This window comes from Dipodomys ordii, unplaced genomic scaffold (assembly GCF_000151885.1).
Source record: "Dipodomys ordii isolate 6190 unplaced genomic scaffold, Dord_2.0 Scaffold37, whole genome shotgun sequence".
In the NCBI taxonomy this organism is placed as follows: domain Eukaryota; kingdom Metazoa; phylum Chordata; class Mammalia; order Rodentia; family Heteromyidae; genus Dipodomys; species Dipodomys ordii.
Genome location: NW_012267253.1, coordinates 13,837,149 through 13,854,206, shown reverse-complemented (window position 1 = coordinate 13,854,206; position 17,058 = coordinate 13,837,149). Strand labels below are relative to the sequence as shown.

The window sequence follows — 17,058 nt, the reverse complement described above, 5'->3', positions numbered from 1 at the left end:
AACAAGTCAGACTCCTACCTAAAGGCTATTTGCCTTTAAGAAGAGAATGGATATTTGTCAGTAGGCATGTGCATACCAAAACCCAACTAAAATGACATATATATATACACACACATAATATGTGCCCATATTTATCATAATATTTTAACTGTTATTGAGTGATCACACCACAGCCCTTCTGTAAGCCATCGATTGTTTTAAAGACACCATCACTTTCCAAGCAGGCTTGGAAGTTATAGCTTCATTGAACTCAAACCTACCAACCCTCCCTTGCCTTCTAAACCAAGTCTAGTCATCAAAACTAACTGGCTTGAGAACAGAAAACTCTCCCAAATAGCTGTCACTGTATTTGGCCCAAACTACACACATTGATTCTTTCCACAACATCCAATATGTTTACCCTTGTTTGAGTAAACAAAATCCACAAAACACAAAGAAATCAACAACCCATTATCTGGATTGGAAACGATTAATATTTTTAAACCTTTTGTCTTTTTTATCCCCCTTAAAGCAGCTCAGTATCAAACATGAATTAGTCAGTTCAGCCCAGCCTGACAAGTCATCCAAGTTAACCAGCATTCTGAATTTTGACTATACTCCAGGGGCTCCTGGCTTCCTCAGAGGAGCTTAGGTGCTCAGAAAGGAGAAGACTAAGAAATGAGAGGTCAAAAGGCAGCATGCGATGCTCTACCCTGTCTTGCTGTCAGGTCCTCACAACTGTGGGTTTTGTTGCTATCATTAAAGTTGGTGGTGGTAGTGGTAGTAGTAGTGTAGTGTGTGTGTGTGTGTGTGTGTGTGTGTGTGTGTGTGTGTGTACATGTGTGTGTATATGTGTGTTTGAAAGTACTTGGAAGCCAGGCACCAATGGCTCACGCCTGTAAAATCCTAGCTACTCAGGAGGCTGAGATCTGAGGATCACGGTTCAAAGCCAGCTGGGGCAGGAAAGTCCATGAGACTCTTATCTCCAATAAACCACCAGAAAACTGGAAGTGGCCCTGTGGCTCAAGTTGTAGAGTGCTAGCCTTGAGCTGAAGAACTGAGGGACAGTGTCCAGACCCAGAGTTCAAGCCCCATGACCAACAACAACAACAAAAAAGAAAGTACTTGGACTTGAAATCAGAGTCTGGAAATCTCTCTCTTTCTCTCTCTCTTTCTCGTTTTTTATTTTTTGTTGTTGTTGTTCATGGCTGGTCCACTACCACTTGAGCTATGCTCTAGTCCAGTTTTTTGCTGGCTAATTGGAGGTGAGAGTGTAGAGGAATTTTTCTGGCCAGTCTGGCTCCAAACATCAATCCTTACATATCAGCTTCCTGAGTAGCTAGGACTAAATGGCCCAGCACAATCCTTGTTTAATAGACTTCATATATACAAAGGCTTGCCGTGAAGTAACAAATACAACAGGGAAGCTTCACTTAGTAGAGACAATGAGGCTGGACGGACAGGTGTGGCTGAACATGAGGGGAGGGGTGAGAGGGTAGAGAGAGAGTCAGTGAGAGAGCAAGAGCGTGAGAGTTACCCAGACAGAGAGAGAGAGACAGAGGCAGAGACAGAGAGCGAGGCAGAGACACGGAGAAACAACAACACAGAGAGATAAAAGGCCATTTTTGTCATTTACCACATAAACTTAGCTGTGAATATTTTCTCTTAGAAACCAACATAACTGATCTTTTGTCAAGTCATTCATCTACCTGATGACAGCTACGGCACGGGTCCCAGCTGTACTCCCTTCCTCCTGTCTACGTAGTCTTGGTCATAGCCTCCCTGACACAAAAGTAGAAGACAGGAAATGTAACCAAGGGGTTGTAGCTGGGCTAGCTACGGCAGTCACTGTCTTGGGAAGTAACTAGCTCTCTTTGCTCCTTTATCTTTTGCTCTGGGTCAGGAGAATATAGGCTATTATTTGGAATATGGTTAGAAATCCTGCAATAACGAAGAGCTGCAGGAAAAGCTATCCTGGCTGTTAAAACCACAGAGGTGCTCTCTTCTTTTTGCAAAATTCATACTGCATATATTTTTGACAGTATGATGAGGTGGACACCAGGTCCTTCTTCAAAACGAGCTGGGAGAAATGTGGAGCCTCGGCCTGAGCTTGGTACACACACAGCCAGAAGGTGGCACCATAGAGCAAACCACCCATTTAAATCCAAAAGCCTTCTAAATCTAAAAACCTTTGTGCCCTGGTTTTGCTGTCAGACCAGAGAATAGAAAACAACACCCTTGTCTATTGAAGTCCTGATCCATGAATATGGGCACAAGAGCTCACTATTACTGTTTCTACCTGTTGATTAACAAACTGGATTTACACCCAACCCCCTCCTAGCTGTAGGCATTGGCAAGGTAACTAACCTTTCAAATCTTCAGGTTTTTTATCTGTAGAGATATCAGTGCTCCCACTTCACGGCTCTGTGAGGATTCAGTATATTAAGGACACAGTAAGTTAATTAACTTTGGGTGCTACTGAGATTTGAACTCATCACTAGGCAAGCTATCTTCCACTTAAGCGATGTCTCTGCACTTTTTTTCTGTTATTTTGTTGTTGGTTGGTTGGTTTTGTGTGTGTGTGTATGTACATGTGTTGGTCCTGGAGCTTGAAGTCGGGGCCTGGGCTCTGACCCTGAGAATTTTTGCTCAAGGCTAGCACTCTATCACCTGAGCCCTAGCTCCACTTCTGGTTGTTTGATTTTTTTCCCCCACAAAGAAAAAAACTTCTGTTTCCATTCCCTGGAGTTCACTTCTGTTGCAACCACAACTGAGGACAGGGCAGTAACGGACATCATCAGAGGAGTTGAGGTTGGGGCACCAGGGACCTGTAACCTTCCCCCAGCTCCAGGTCCCAAGGTTCCATTCACCAAGGTTTTTATTGGTTTCATATAGGAGACCATGTGCAGAAAGTGCGGTGCAAACATCAACACATGACAATATTTTGCATACAAGTGGTAGATGACTTCCTTCTTGTGGCAATGGGAGCAAACAGTGAGCACCTTACAATTTGGCTCCCAGGCAGCTTGGGGTGGAATTAGCCCACACCCAGGATAGAACTGAGCTCCTGGTAAGCCGGGACTGGTTGATCTTTCCAGGAAATTCTCAGTGATCTGAGACTATGTTAGGAGAAGGCCTTCCAAACTCTCAGTCCTTTCTGGTCTCACAGCTCGGCTTTTCAGGCTCTCACACATTTCAGTAAATATTGTTTTATATGATCAGATGAACATAGGCATTGTGCCTTTTTGTTCCTCTCCTAAGAGTGTCCTCCTTTGGTCATAGCCTTTTTTTTTTTTAATTAACTGGAGATAAGAATCTTATGGGTTTTCCTACTGGAGCTGGCTTCCAACTGTGATCATTACACCTCAGCCTCCTGAGTAGCAAGGATTACAAGCATGAGCCATTGGCATCTGACCTTTATTTAGTTTTTAGATAGGCTCCATTTTTACTCAAGCAGGATCATGGATTGTGATTCTTCTACAGAGCTGGGACTACAGGTGTGATCCACCATGCCTAGCTTATTTGTTGAGATGGCGTCATACTAAGTTTGTTGTTATTTGTTTGACTGCTTGCTTTTTTGCCTAGGCTAGTCTCAAACTACAATTGCATAGCTAGGATTACAGGCATGTTATACTATACCTGGAAATTTTAAGTTATTATTTAATCAGTAGGTCTTTTGTCTTGTTGCAGTCTTATTACTAAGGGTATATCTCAATTTGAAACAACTTGCTGTGAGTATGATCAGATTTTACCCTTGTGGACAGTCCAAGAACTCTGAAGTGTTTCTACATCTCTTCCCTTGAGTCTCAATTACTTCCCTATGTTATAACTTCTTTGTGCAGCTTTAGAGTTTGTGTGTGTGTGTGTGTGTGTGTGTGTGTGTGTGTGTGTATGCTCACACAAGTACAAGGGCTTAAACTTGGGGCCTGAGCACTGTACCTTAGCTTTTCACCTAAGGTTGGTATTCTACCACGCAAGCTATAGCTCCACTTCTAGGGACTTTTTTGTTTTGTTTTGTTTTGTTTTCCAGTTCAGGCTGGCTTTGAGCCATGATCCCCAGATCTCAGCCAAATGAATAGCTAGGATTACAGGCATGAGCCACCAGAACTTAGCCTGTTTTATAATTTTGTTGTGATAGCACTGCAAATTCTCAGAAAGAAAAAAATGATGTAGAGAATTATTACAGGTTAAAAAAAAAGGCTATTTTCCCTCAATGATGTGGCTCAAAAGAGAAAAATTGGCCTTTGGGCAGGGCTTGCTCCATAGTTATGTTCCTAAATCTTCTGCTCCAAGGCCCCACAAGATGGTCAACATTCTAAAGAGGTTGTTTCCGATTCTTCCTGTGAATCAAAATCTACACTGAGCATTTTAAAAAATATAGATGCCTGACTCCATGTGGTGGTACATGCCTACAATCCCAGCAGGCCTGTAGAGACGAGGCATGAGGGTTTGGAGTTGGAGGCAAGCCTGGGCTACATAGTGAGATTCTGATTCAACAACAAATAAGAAAACACAAATGGGCTGGGAAGGTGGCTCAGTGGTAGAGTGCTGGCTTTACATGCATGAGTCCCTGGGTTCGATTCCCCACCACCACATTAAGCAGAAAAAGCCGGAAGTGGTGCTATAGCTCAAGTGGTAGAGCGCTAGCTTTGAGCTGAGGAGCTGCGAGACAGCGCCCAGACAGAGAGTTCAAGCCCCACAACCAACCAAAAAAAAAAAAAAAAGGAAACACAAAATGCCTGTAACCCCACCTAGAGATTCCTTTCGCTAGTCTGGAGTGGGTCTAGTTATAGCTAATCATTTTAGCCCCCTAAAGTTGAAAAACACTGCTGGCAAACCCTGTTGAGTATTTGGAGACATTAGTCAGTAGATGAATACTTAGAGGACCAGGCTGCATCCTAAGGGATTCTAAAGCAATGGTTCTCTGGCCACAGGTGGCGAATTCTATCCCAGTAGATTAGAAAGACCAAGGCAAAGGCAGAATAACTTTGGTAAATTGACTGTGAATCAAACCAGCAAGCACTGCAGTGGGCGGCAGGGCTCGTCATGCACATTCCTGAGCCTCCCAGCAGCCAAGAATGCTGGTGATGTCTTAGCAGGAGGAGAGGAGGAGCTACTATCAACTCCATGGGCACTGCCAGGCCCCAGATGGGGACATTGCGCAGAAACTGTATTGTGTGCCAAGTTATGGAGCAAACAACAGAAATAAAAGGGAGATTGGGGGAGTTCAAGTTCGAAATACGTCCTTTTCTACCAAAGGCATATTACCTATCTTTGAAAATGCCAGGAAATGGAAGCAAAGATTTAGGAAACAGAATCAGTGATAACACACAACAGAATAACAGCAGTCTCTTAACATAAAATAATCCTAGCCCCATTAAAAACACAAGCCAGGGAGCATGTTGAAGTAAAAGGTAATAAAGGAGGGAAAACGAAATCAAACTCAGCCACAAGAGGGAGTGCTGGAGGACTTGTGAATCACATAAGGGAGCACTTATAGACACTGGAGCTTGGACTCCACAGCAGCTTGACTCTGACAGTTTGTCTGGTATTCTCAGGGCAATACTGAGACAGAGCTTGGGATCCTGCAGAGGAGGGGAGACATGCATCTTCCAAGACTCTTAAGCTCAGACAACCCAGGAACAGGACTAACTTCATACAATCTGGGAGTCAGTACAAAATGGAAGCACGGTGATCCTGGTTTAAAAACGGATGTAAAGCTGGACATGGAAGTGGCAGGCAGATTGTGGTTCAAGGGTGGTAGGCTGGCAAAAAGTTAGCAAAATCCTATCCCCCCAAAACAGAATGAGCACAGCAAGCATACCTGTTATTCTAACTACTCAGGAAACCGAGGTAAGAGGACTGCAGTCTGAGGCTGGCCCATGAAAAAAGGGCAAGACTATAAAAAACTAAAGCAAACAGATCTGGAGGCTTAGCTCAAGTGGTAGGGCACCCTCCTAGGAAGTGCAAAGCCCTACGGTCAAACCCCAGTTAAGAAACAAACAAAACTAGAGCACTGGTGGCCCACATCTGTCATCGAGCTATGTAGAAGGCTGTCACCATGAAGACTGTGGCTCTGAGGTAGATCTTTGGCCTCAGGCTCTGCAGACTGTCCAGTTTTCAGGCTTCTCTTTTCCTGGGGTGGTTAACTGCTGGGAAGTCTGTGAAAGCACGGAGACTAGGTAGGCACAGTGCTGGAATCCTTATATTTTCTCCCTCCAGTCTAGAACTCAGTGAGTTTTTTTGCCTCCCCAACTTTCCAACATGTTCATAGACACATCTAGGCTAGAATGCTTGGGCATAAACTGTGAAGTAAGTGGGAACCTGCCCATCCACGAGCTGCAAAGCTCTATAGTCAGCAACATCTACCAGAACACAAAGAAGGGAAGCTTCTGCAATGAAAGCTGGGAAGCAGACAATTGACCCTTGAGTAGCCCAATCCATAGCCCACATATAGCACAAGTCTGAATAGTAAGAATGACAAGGGACTCCAACTAATTTCTTTTCTTTGAGTGATTCTGAGATGGGTCCAGTTGCCCTGATCATGTAGGTGAATGTTTGGCTAAAGATCTATATCGCCAGTCCAGTGGTAAGAAATTACCCAGCTCAATTAGAATATTGCGACATTAACTGAAAGTCTACATGTGATCAAACCTCTAACCAATGACTTGGGTTCACGCGTGCAAATCCCAAAAAAGAAACATAATAAAGATAAAAACTGAAGGGCTTGGAGTGTGGCTTAGTGGTAGAGTCTACCCTTAGCATGCATGAAGCCCTGGGTTCGATTCTTCAGTGCCACATAAAAGGAATAAGCTGGAGTGGTGCTGTGGTTCAAGTGGTAGAGCGCTAGCCTTGTGCAAAAAAAAAAAAAGAAGAAGAAGCTCAGGGACAGTGCCCAGGCTCTGAGTTCAAGCCCCAGGACTGGCAAAAAAAAAAAAAAAGATGAAAAATCAAGGCTATGTGGCTCCTTCAAAAGCCCACAATCCCACAATCATGACTGAAAATGTTAAAGAAGTATATAATTCCAAATAATTTGAAAGAATGGTTCTAAGACTAATTAACAAAATTAAAGAGGATATGAATAAACACCAGTATAAGTCCCTAGATAATATAAACAAATACCTGGAGAAAGTAAGAAAGATAATGTAGGAAATGAACCAGAAATTCAATAAACATGTAGAATTTCTGGAAATAAATCAAATTGAAATTCTGGAAATGAAAAGCTCAATAAATCAAATAAAAAACTTAGCTTAAGCCAGGTGTAGTGGCTTACGTAAGTAATAGCAGCTACTTGGGAAGTGAAGCTCAGAACAATAGTGATTTGAGGATAATCTAGGCAAAAAGTCAGTAAGATACCCATCTCAATCAGCAAATGGGGAACGGTGATATATGATTTTAGGAGGTTTGAGGTCCAATGCCAGCCCCAGGCACAAATGTAAAGTAAAAAAGCACTGGGGCATGGCTCTAGTGCACCATCTGCCTGATACAAACTTTCAGTACCAAAAACAAAAATAAAAACAAAACATTACTTTACAACTTTGGTGCAGGGGAGGGGGGGAGAATGGGGGGGACGGGGGGATGATGGGAAGGGATGGGATGAGAAAACAAAGGAGGAGGCTACAATGCTTGATAAGAAATGTACTCATTATCTTGCCCATGTAATTGTAACCCCTCTGTACAGTATTTTCACAATTAAAAAAAATTATGCTGAAAGACTTCCCAGTAGACTGAATCAAATAGAAGACAGAATGTGTATCTTGAAGACAAGGTAACTGAATTAGAATATTCAGATGAGGAGGTAAAACATAAGAACAAATTGAAGGGCTGGGATGTAGCTCAGTGGCTAAGGGCTTGCCTAACAAGTGCAATGTCCTGGGTTTGATCCCCAATACCAAAAAAGAAAAGACAAAAAAATACCCACCAAACCTATCACTGCATAGAAGAAGTGTAAGCCCACACTGACAGAACATACTCAATAAAAGAATAGAAAATTCCCCAAATGTTGAGAAAGAGAAGGCCATCTAGATATACAGAAGACTTTTAAAATATCAAACAGAAAAATGCCACAAGTTATCTGTCATATTTATAGCTAAAATGCTAAATATACAGACCAAGAAGAGAATACTGAAATTTGCCAGAGAAGGAGCAAGTCGCATATAAAGACAAACCCATCAGAATAACAGCACCTTTCCCCAAAAATTCTAACAGCCAGGATGGCATAGAATGATGTACTTCAACTTCTGAAAGAAAATAACTGCCAACTTAGATTACTTTAGCAAAGCAATCTTCATAACTGAAGGGAAAACTAAGTTTCCATTATAAACAAAAGTTAAAGGAATTTTTAAAAAATGACCACTTATCCAGTATTACCAGAGATATTTTTAGGAATCCTACTTAAAGAACAGGAAGATAAACACAGCAATGAAAGTGTGGAAATGAATAAATCTCACTAGTTGAGTAGATAAGAAAATGAAGATTAGGAAAGAATCAAATGTTACAAAAACAAAAGGACAGGAATTACTACATATATTTTAGTAATAATTCAATATTAATGGTGTACATTCTCCAATAGAGAAATAGTCCAATGGATGAATCATTTTTTGCCTATAAGAAATTCACCTTATTGGCAAAGACAAAGACAGACTTAAATTGAAAGGAAGAAAACATGTACTTCAATCAAATGGAGCCTGAAAAGAAGCAGTAGTAGCTCTACACATATCTGACAAAGCAAATTTTAAACCACAATTAGAGAACACAAGAAAGGTCATATTATATTGATTTCAAAAATCATCAAGAAATTGTAACAATTCTAAGCATATATACATCAGATATGAACATGCCAGATCCCATAAGACAGATACTATAGACATAAAAACAAAACTCTACTCTAAACATAATAATGAATGACTTCAAAACCCTCTCACCAATAGATAAATTATCAAATCCAAAATAAAAATTATCAAATTATTTTTTTTAAAAAGCTCCAGGAGCCAGGTGCCAGTGGCTCACTCCTGTAATCCTTGCTACTCAGGAGGCTGAGATCTGAGGATCACGGTTCAAAACCAGCCTGGGAAAGGAAGTCCATGAGACTCTTATCTCCAATAAATCACTAGAAAACCAGAAGTAGCACTGTGGCTCAAGTGGTAGAGGCTTGTCTTGAGCCGAAGAGCTGGGAGACAACGCCCAGGCCCAGAGTTCAAGCCCCATGACCGGAAAAAACAAAACAAAACAAAAAACTCCAGGATCAAATGGCACTATAGGTCATATAGGCTAAACAGACCTCTACAGAATATTCCTCCCTGTGGCCATGGAACATATATGTTCTTTTTAATAGGCTAAGAAACATTTTCAAAACAGCATAGTTTCCAACATAAAGCAACTCTTAAGAAACACAAGAAAACTTAAATAACTTCTTTATTTCACCTGACTACAATGGGATAAAACTAGAAATCAACAGAAAGAGGAACTAGAAAAAATATACAAACACAAGGAACAATAATGATCAGTAGATTATTTAAGAAATAAAAGTGGAAATTAGAAAATTCCTAGAGTCAAGTAAAAAATTTATTTTGTGTTTTTAACACAACTTGCCAGAACCTCTGGAATAGAGCAAAGGAGATCACAGCTGTGAGTGCCTACATTAAAGAAACCAGAGAAATCTCAATTAAGCAATTCAAGTGCCTACCAAAGTATGAACTGGTATGTGTTTATGTATGTATATATGTACAATGGAATATTATTCAGTCCCGAAGAATGAAATCCTTTAACTTTCAGGAAAAGGGCAAAAACTGGAGGACATTATATTGTGAAATAAGCTAGACAAGAAGACAAATGTCTCAAGCTCTCTCTCATTTGGAAGCCAAAAAAAAGTTTACCTGAGCCAGGTGTTATCCTACCTACTCAAGGAAGCTGAGATCTAAGGATTATGATTCAAAGCTAAGCTAGGCAGATAAGCCAACAGACTCTTATCTCCAATTAACCACCAAAAACTGGGAAGTGGTGTTGTGGCTCAAGTGGTTGAGCTTTGTCCCGTGAGCAAAGAAGTTAAGGAACAGTGGCTGACAGCGAGGCATGTGTGTGTGTGCACACGCGCATGCCCACACATGAAACCTGAATGTAGACTAGTCTTCAGTAAAGGTTGGAAATGGTAGAAGGGGTTAGATTTGATTGGTATATGCTACATGCATGTATGGAAATATGAACTGCATTACTACATATAATTAATACAAATTAATGCAAATATTAAATTAAAGCTAGAAAAGGAAAACTGAATAAAAAATTTCTGTCCATGGTTTATTTTGGCTTAAAAGAAAAGATTAATAACTTTAAGACAATGATAGCAAAGCACTCAACCAAGCTTAGGGATCTGTATAACCAGATCTCAGAATCAACAAGGCAGGGACGGCCAGAGCTGTGCGAGGATTAAATGGATCTGGAGTATAGACAGCTCAGTACAAGTGCCCCCAGAGAGTAGGCATTCAGGACTGGGTTTTGCTGGAAGAGTCACAGGGCCTTTCCCAGGACTGGGCCTGAGATGATTCTTCATCCACATGCGGTTCATCGGCTCAGCTACTACTCTTGTTTTCAAAGTTCTTTGCCTGAGGTTTCCAGTTGAATTCACAGAGAAAGTTGTTGCAGACAACACATCTGGTTATTTCAAAATCTGTATGTATCACAGGACCCGAAGATCCTCTAGCCATAGGAGCACTAGAGCTTAACAAAACCTCAGAACCTAGAAACCCACAATCTTCTACCCAGGGGAAGAATGAAGACCCAGGCTGTCTTTTATGGAAAGTCAGCTCAAGAAATGTGTTGACAGAAGAATTACCCTAAGAATGAACAGCCAGCCAGCCCAGCCCACGGCTTGTCTGACACCAGAGTCTGAGTAAACACACCTCCTTGCCTCCTGGTTGCACACCTCCCTGTCTCCAGCTCCCACACCATATGCCTCGGCAGCCTGCCAGCGCCATCCAAGCAGAGCAATGAGACCGGAGGGCCTGGCCTGCAGGAGGACGGTGGACACACAGGGGAGTGGCAGAGGCCAGGAGAAGCAGAAAGGTGAGGAAGGAAGCCTCCCAAGGAAGTAGCTGTTAGATTTCTTTTGTGATCAGTGTATTCTCAGGTTTGAGTAGGTCTTTTGAATATTTTATACCACGGTTTCTCAACTGTGACACCATTAACACTTCGGACCAAGTGATTCTTCATTGTTGGGACTCCTGTGCATTGAAGTAGGTTTTGCAGCATCCTCAATCTCTACCCACAACTGCCAATCACACTTGTGCAGTTGTAACATCCAAAAATATCTCCAAAAATGCCAAATGTGCTCTAGAGAGAGGTAAAATTTCCTCTGATTGAGAACTGTTAGGCCATATGTCCCTTAATGTATTCTAAGGAAGAAAAATGGTAAGAAAAATGAAGGCTAGGTTATGGTGGCTCATACCTATAATCCTAGCTACTCAAAAGGAGAGAGGGCTGGGAAGGTGGCTCAGTGGTAGAGCACTTGCCTTGCATGCATGAGGCCCTGGGTTCGATTCCTCAGCACCACATAAGTAAAAAGAAAAAAGCTGGAAGTGGCACTGTGGCTCAAGTGGTAGAGCGCTAGCCTTGAGCTGAAGAGCTGAGGAACAGCGCCCAGGCCCAGAGTTCAGGCCCCACAAATGGACCCCCCCCAAAAAAAAGGAGGAGAGAGATTGGGAGGTTTGCATTTGGAGGCCATCCTGGGCAAATCAGCAAGATCACATCTCAATCAGTAAGTCAAGTATGATGGTACATGCCTTTGATCCAAGATACACAGGAGACCATAGGTAGGAGGCTTGTCTCAGAAGTAAAAATGGCCAATAGATAAATGAAAAAATGCTCAACATCTCTGGCTATAAAGGAAATGCAAATCAAAACCACACTGAGATTCTGCCTCACCCCAGTTACAATGGCTATAATAATACAAAAACAAACAATAACAGAGGCTGTTGTGAATGTAGCCAAAAGGGAGCCCTGACATTCCGTTAGTGGAAGAACATGGAGTTTCCACCTCTTCCTGTTCCACCCTATCTACTCTTTGCCATGGAGGGAAGAACTCTCCGAGTAGACACTTGAAACCATGAATCTCACTCACTTTGTTCAACCTATTCTATGGCCTCCTTTCTGGGATCTTGGGGACCAAGCTTGAATACAGCAGTTGCTATAAAGGAACCAATTCTACGTCCTTCCTTCCACATGGCTGCCACCTGGCTCTGCACACAGATTGTAGCATAAGATCTCCACTCACCTCGCAGTGATTCCAGACACTGGCAAGTGCTCAGAAGGCTCACAGAACCAAGAGATCCTCACTCTTGTGGAAACAAAGAAGAGTCATAAACAAGTGCAAAGCCATGGAGTGATGAGTTACACCCCCATGTTACAAGGTGTAAAGCAAATCAGGGAGAAGAGACTGGTCCAGGCAGCTGCAATTCAAATGAGGTGACCAGGGCGGACATCACTGCAGTAAGGACTCAAGGAGAGGAAGGAAGTAGTCCTGTAGGTTATTGGGGAGCCCTCTGCAAGCAGAGAGAGCAGCTCAAATGTGGAGTAAGGGTTTAGGGAAGGGAATCATGGGATTTGGCCCAGGTCAAACACCGAGCAATCTCTTGAGCTGCTATATGGAGAAAAATTATCAAAGCAGGGACACAAATTACACAGGAACTGCTGTAAATTATGTAATGGAACGATGGCCCGTGCCTGGAGGAAGCAGTAGACATGTGACAAGTTGAAGAAGGGGCACTTTGTATCTTTGGGATCTCAAGTCTCCAACTCTTCCTCAGTCATGGGCTTAATGCAGGATTTCTCTGGATTTAGAGTTTATAGTTCAATGGACAAAGCAACAATTCAATAAACAGGGGCTTGCGATTATAACAAATATACAATCCGCCCCTAGTAAAATGTAATCATGACTAATGCAGGCTTCATAGAACTTTCTATCCAGTTCCTTGGCATAAGAACTGGAAACTTGGTAAGTGCTAATGAGTGTTTATTGAATGGATAAATAATACATCTTAGGCTGTGTGACTAATTACTGTATTCCTTCAGACATAATCATTTATAGCCATTAATTCAAACTATGTTACCACCATAGAAATAATTCATTTTGGTTGACTTGCTTTAAGAAACTATTTTTAGCTTCTCTTACTACTATCTAAATCATTTTAAACTTGGTTATTTGTTTTAAAAAGCATTAAATGCAGAATACATTGTTTGTTGTGAGAGAAATTAGAACCCTCAGTCTGCAATTAGCTTGATGCTAATGACCCTGAGCTCATCTTCATTCTACTTATCTAGGTGAGAGAGTCCTTTTGTAGACATCCATTATCTCTCTGGCTTAAAAATTCCAGAACCCCAAAATCATTGAAACATCCATTGGCAGTCCCTTACCGCACATGTCTGAAATCCTTTAGTGTCAAGTGCAGCTAGGAATTCAGAAAGGTTTGGACTTTTGTCTTGACATATGTCCAAGGGAATCTGAAGCAAACACTCACTACAAAATCAGTAGTGAGATATATCAATATTCAGACAGAGGAAGACAGTAAATAGCCTCATGTCAATTTAGGTCACCTTTTGCTACCAAATTCATCATTAAAAAAGTTTTTTTAGTTCTAAATTGTTTGACTTTCAGAACTGCAGATCCTGAATGAATAAGCTGTTATGGGTAGATGTTGCTAGAGAAAGTTTTGAACACTCAGCAAAAAACTGGTTGGTGGCCAAAATTGTGTAAGTCACCGGAATAAGTGAAACTCTACAATTCCCTTGATTGGGAAATGTGAAGGACATTTCCTCAGACTTAGCTTTAAAGGACAGAAGGGATGAAGAAGCCCTAGGAATCAGTTCTGGCCTTGCTAATTCTTATGGATGTGAGCTTGACCCAATTCTAAGCTTATTTACACATCACCCTCCTTATACTGAAAGTCAAAAATCTTACTTAAGACTTTTAATTAGCTTATGCTTGACTACAAAGATGTAATAACTGAGTGATAGAGGCTTTCCATAACAAAGTCTATCATATTTCTAAGGTTAGTTTTTGTTGTTTTTTATTTTTTTGTTTGTTTGTTCTTTTGTTTTTTGAGCCAAGGTCTCACTGTGTAGTCCAGACTGACCTCAAACTCATGATCTTCCTACCTCAGTCTCCCAAGTGCTGGGTTACAAGAATGTACCACCATGCCTAGCTAAGTTTAGTAGTATTTTAGTTTATTTTTTAAAAAAATTATCTGTCTCTCTTGATACCTAAGAAGTTAATAGCTACCAGAAGATGAAAATGTACACAATTTTTTTAAACTTGAAAACTGTTGTATTCTTTTTGTACAGGAAGAAGTTTACAGAAGTCTTTATAGGTAGCACACTAAATGTGATCTATATAAAGACTTGAATTTCCAAATGCTAAATAAGTAACAAGTTTCTTAATTTTAGCTAATGTTTTAAATTTAAAGAGCACAGAAAATGATCAGTACCATGTGATGAGATTGGGATCACAACTATAATTCTCTTGCTAAGTTTGTTTAGAAAGCCATTAGGGTAAAATGAGAAGTCACCACATCCTCATAGAAATGAATTCAAGAGTTATTATTACACACATGGGAAAAATATGGAGGAAAGTTCACATATGTCAGTAAGTTCCATAAAGTAAGAAAACCATCCATACATGTATCTTTATGCCCCAACTGAGAGTAAGTTGCTTTGACTAAATCCACTCCTTTCAAATGTATGCTATTTCCATTTTTCTGTTTTTATTTGCCAGTCCTGGGGCTTGAACTCAGGGCCTAGGCTCTGTCCCTGTGATTCTTTTACCCAAGGCTAGTGCTCTACCACTTGAGCCACAGAGCCATTTCCAGCTTTTTCTGAGTAGTTTATTAGAGATAAGAATCTCACTGACTTTCAAGCTTGGGTTGGCTTTGAACTAGATGGATCTTCAGATTATGGGCATGAGCCACCAGTGGCAGGCTGCTAGTTGCATTTTTTAAGCAAAGAGTTGATGAAGTAGGTCAAGATTATTTTCAGGCTAGTACAAAGTACCCCCAAAACAACTCCATCACTCTGCCTTCTTCTTTCCATTCTGTTCTTTCCCTGACACTTTCCCCTCCCTTCTATTTAACTCACATCCTATGAATGTTCAAAGGATCAAGGGTCTGGTATCACCTGGCGGAGCCAGAAAACTGTTTACATATTCAGGGCTTTTAATCTCAAATCCTTTGTATTTTAGTTCCTATGCTTGTGCTGGGTCTCCAGTATCACTGTGGCCTTGGGGTTCATCTTTATGTGCTTTTGAAGGCCTACCTTTGTCACAGGTGGCCTAGAAAGCTAGAGTTTACAACAGAAAGCCTATCCTGAGACTCACTCCTGGTCTGAGTTGTGCAAAGTGACTTCTGAACTCAACAAGCTCCTTTCCAGCATCAGCATGAGGATGGCTGAGGCCAGGATGAGGGTGATGGACAGCAGACTTCCCAGCATGGCCCTGCCCTGTTCCACACAGGCTTCAGAACCCCCAGATCTAGGGTGATAGGGCTGGATTTGGTGGGGACTAGTAATTCAATCAGGAGTCTTCAGTTCTTTTGACTCTAGCTGTATATTCTCTTTTCACTGAGGGCCGGAAGGAACCCCATCATCTCTGAAGTTTGGTGGGATCCAGTGAACTGTGACAGTTCTAGGAAAAATGCATCAGCTCAGGTATGGGGGAAGGGGAATGCAAAATAAGTTTAGGAGGGTGCTGATCTCTTATTTCCATAGTTAGAACTTGCTTTAATGAGTAAGAAAATGCAGCATATTAAGCCTGTGATTTTACAGATACTATACAGATACCATAAGAAAAAGTTTTAAAAGATGTATTAACAGCAAGGTAAAAACCTTAATGACTACTATCAGTGAGTGGCAATTCTAAAAAGTCAAGACAATCAGCAATCCACACAGCCTGTGATCCATTCTTCTAAGAGCTCCCTTCTAACCCCACTCTTCCCAGGAATTCCTTGAGGCTAAAGTAGAAGATTTTATATAGCCATCCTATAAGAGCAAAGTCTACTCTTCCCCCTGACAAGTGATAAAAATCTACTTTTCCCCCTGATAAGTGAATGTCCCATTCATCATCTATCTAGCATGCATGCCAATTCCTCCCTGATAAACTAAGTTCTGCTGTCACAGGACACATCCTACAGGATGTAGACCTGTCTTGGGCTCCATCTGTCTACCATGTACCATTCAGGGCTGCTTTAGTTCTGTCAAGGGGTTTTTGTATAGAAATCTGCCTAGATGGCTTCAATATGGAGAACATCCATAACTGTTCTCCTTATAATGTGGGGATAGGAGGTGGCAATGGGGTTGACTGTGTCAATAATATAAAGACCTTAATGCATCACTGTTCATTATGAGCCAGCTCCAAAACTCTGAGAATCAGGGTCCACTCTGTATCAAGAAGAAAAGTATAGCCAGGCACCAGTGGCTCACACCTGTAATCCTAGCTACTCAGGAGGCTGAGATCTGAGGATCTGGTTCAAAGCCAGCCCAGGCAGGAAAGTCCGTGAGACTCTTATCTCCAACAAACCACTAGAAAACTGGAAGCGGCCCTGTGGCTCAAGTGGTAGAGCGCTTGCTATGAGCTGAAGAGCTGAAGGACAGCGCCCGGGCCCGGAGTTCAACCCCCACAACCAACAAAAGAAGGAAGAGGAGGAAGAGGAGAAGGAGGAAAGTACAGCAAAGCAAGTTATTAATGGCTTTGATCCTGATCCTCAATTATGTGGTATAATTTTTGGATGAATCAGGTGAAGTGGCTGACAAAAAAAAAAGTCATCAAATTATGACATCACTTGTTCAATTCACAAGGAACCACAAGTTTTTTGTTTGTTTGTTTGTTTTTTGGGGGGGGGTCTAGTCGTGGAGCCTGAACTCTGGGCCTGGGTGCTGTCCCTCAGCTCTTCAGCTCCAGGCTAGCACTCTACCACTTGAACCACAGCTCCACTTCCGGCTTTTTTCTTTTTGCTTATGTGGTGCTGAGGAATTGAACCCAGGGCCTCTGGCATGCAAGGCAAGCGCTCTACCACTGAGCCGCCTTCCTAGCCCAAGGAACCA

The 17,058-nt window shown here is 41.7% G+C and overlaps 1 protein-coding gene across 1 annotated transcript in view; it reads right to left on the bottom strand.

Moving 5' to 3' along the window:
* The window catches only part of Eml6 (echinoderm microtubule associated protein like 6), a 256,723-nt gene that overhangs the window by 124,788 nt on the left and 114,877 nt on the right, over nucleotides 1-17,058 (bottom strand). The gene's annotated exons all lie outside the window — the stretch shown is intronic.